Raw genomic sequence first — 3,255 nt, 5'->3', positions numbered from 1 at the left:
TGTGTGCCCTCTAAAGAATTTATTTCCGGCAAGAAGAATTTTTCAACTTTAGTATTAGCTGGGCAAAAGTTAATGAGAACAAGACCCACGTCTCTGTTTTGCATGTGGTTAATTAGCTTATTTGATCTGCTTAAATGATTTGAATGCGTGGTGCAATTGTACGCGGCGGCAGACATTGTCGCTTTGGAAATTGTTTCTGTTGTTAAGCTAAGTGAGAGAAATTATCCAAAGAAGCAATCAGGGCCAATCTTTCAATTTTCATTTATTAGCTTTCTCCACCTCTCCTGCTCCTAGAATTCTTTCACTTCCAAAATCAAACTTTCTTGTTTTCTCCTTTTAAAGTTATCCCATCCGGGAATGCAAGCCAAGGAGTCCTTGGGCTATCCAACTGTGAATAAATTATTTATTTGCGTATTCCCATCTCAAAGCCGCCCAACCGCTTGGCGATTCTGGGAGGCGTCCAAGTCAATGAAAAGAAACAGAGTAAAAGAGAAACACAGTCAGCTGGAAGAACAAAATTAAACTTAAAGGGGCATCTCAACCACTTTGTCTCAAGGCCTGAGAGAATAACCAGGTTTTTTAGAAATTTCTGGGTGGTTATAAGGGTGGGAGACACAGGAAATTTGGGGAAAATATTATTCCAGAGGGCAGGCACTCAGTCTCCTGGATCGAATAAGAAGGTTTGATGGTTGGAACCTGCAGTCCATCCACTTTGCTTGATTACACTGTACAGGCAGAAAGAATAGGTGGTAAAATCCAGATAACCAGGATTTTAACAGGTGATACCCAGCACCTTGAACTGCACCCCAAAGCCAACTGGTAACCAGTGTAGTTCGTGAAGCAACTGGGTTACATGAGCACAGTATGGCCTAGTGCAGGGATAGGCAACCTTGGCTCTTTTATGACTCGTGGACTTCAACTCCCAGAATTCCTGAGCCAGCCATGCTGAGGGGAAAGGGAGAGGTTTCCAAGCTGAGCCATGCTGGCTCAGGAATTCTGGGAGTTGAAGTCCACGAGTCATTAAAGAGCCAAGGTTGCCTACCCTTGGGCTAGTGGTTAAGACACTAGGCTACAACTGGAAATTGTGAGTTCTATCGCCCCTTAGGTCTGAAAGATGGCTGGGTGACTTTTGACCAATCACCAGGAAATGGTGAGGTCTAGGTCCACCTTAGGCATGAAAGCCAGCTGGGTGACGTTGGACCAGGAGATGGTGAGTTCTAGTGCTGCCTTAGTCACAAAAGGAGGCGTTGGGTGACTTTGAGTCAATCACCAGGAGACTGAGAGTTCTAGTCCCACTTAAGCATGAAAGCCGGTTGGGTGACTTTGGGCCAATCACCAGGAGACTGAGAGTTCTAGTCCCACTTAAGCATGAAAGCCGGCTGGGTGACTTTGGGCCAATCACCAGGAGACTGAGAGTTCTAGTCCCACTTAAGCATGAAAGCCGGTTGGGTGACTTTGAGCCAATCACCAGGAGACTGAGAGTTCTAGTCCCACTTAAGCATGAAAGCCGGTTGGGTGACTTTGAGCCAATCACCAGGAGACTGAGAGTTCTAGTCCCACTTAAGCATGAAAGCCGGTTGGGTGACTTTGGGCCAATCACCTGGAGACTGAGAGTTCTAGTCCTGCCTTAGACATGAAAGCTGACTGGGTGACCTTTGGCCAGTCACCCTCTCTCAGGCCAACCCACCTCACAGGGTTGTTGTGCGGAAAATAAAAGGAGGAAGGTCTGTTGGATATATTCACCGCCTCGAGTTTTTGTAAAAAAAAATAAATAAGGAAGGTGGAATATAAACAAACAAATAAATAAACCTGTAGTCAAGGGCTTGGTAACAGGTTTCCTGCAAATTTCCCCCTCCTACCAGTTTTCTGCTGCGTCAAAGGAGGAACAGCAAGGAAACCAGGAAGAGGCCCAAGAAAAAGAGTCCGTTTCTTGGAAAATGTGGCCCCTAGAAGTTAGTTTGGGGGGCATGGAAAGCATGGCGCACCCGCCGGACTGGGAGAATTCGGGAAGAAATAATTTGGAGCGCTGGCAACTGATAAAAACAGGTTGCCAAGTCCCAGTTGCTCGATTACTGCCAAACAGGCTGAACAGGAGGGGGGGGAGGTAGCTAAGCAACCATAGAAAAGATGGCAATTTACTCTCCCCCCCCCCTTGACCCACTGCTGTTTGGAGGAACATTTAAATCCCATCTTTTGCCCAAAATGCTCAGAGCAGAGTCGGATCCTGTGAAGGAGGCAGGATTTAAAGATGAGGATAGATCTAGGAGCTATGAGAAAGATTGCAGATATTTAATACTACACGTACTAATGGCAGAAAGAATTGTATTTGCCCAACATTGGAAAAATGAAAACTTACCAGCTGAAGAAGTACTAATTAAGAAAATTCTAGAGTGTGCAGAAATGGATAGATTGACTTTACAGATTAAAGAGAAAGAAGACTCAGTGTACTTTAGAACGTGGGATAATTTGTATCAATGGCTAGAAAAACGAGTTAGAGAGAAAGGAATGTGATATGTAATTTTGAATATATATTAGTAAGAAGGCTATTAAGTGATTAATTAACATATTGTTTATGATAATTAACTATATTATTGTTTGCTAAACACATGAACCCAGACATTATGCTGTTTGTTAAATATTGAGAATGTTATTTGGAAAAACCCCAACCCTAACCCAAATCCCAACCCTAACCCTGACCCCTCCTTATTCGTAATCCTATAAAAACTCAGGGAAAGTTAAAATCATTAAAAAATTTAATAAAACATTAAAAGTTTTAAAAAGATTTTAAAATGCTACAACAGACCTAGCTTTCGTTGGAATCTACCAACATCATCAGGGCACAAATAACTCAATGGGAGAAAATACTTTTATACACCAGCCAACTTTTAATGATTTTAACTTTCCCTGGTGTTCACTTTTATTGTTTTACTATGGATATGCCCAGGGATCATTCATCTGTTTTTAATGTTATTTGTAATATATATATAAAGCATGTTTCTTTAAGGCGTTTCCCCATCCAGATACAACATAAAAGATAACAATCACAGAGATCTAGAAGGGATTTTGGAGGTAGAACATAAAAACACAGAATAATAGAGTTGGAAGGGAGCTGGGAGGTCTTCTAGTCCAACCCCCTGCTCAAGCAGGAGACCCTATACCCTTTCAGACAAGTGGCCATCCACTTGTCTACAACTGATGATGTTACCTAGTTTGCGTAATGAAACTTCTGCAAGAAAAGAAGCAAGCTTAGAGAGC

This window comes from Protobothrops mucrosquamatus, unplaced genomic scaffold (assembly GCF_001527695.2).
Source record: "Protobothrops mucrosquamatus isolate PMUCROS unplaced genomic scaffold, P.Mucros_1.0 scaffold3552, whole genome shotgun sequence".
Taxonomy (NCBI): Eukaryota; Metazoa; Chordata; class Lepidosauria; order Squamata; family Viperidae; genus Protobothrops; species Protobothrops mucrosquamatus.
This window is presented reverse-complemented; position numbering follows the sequence as displayed.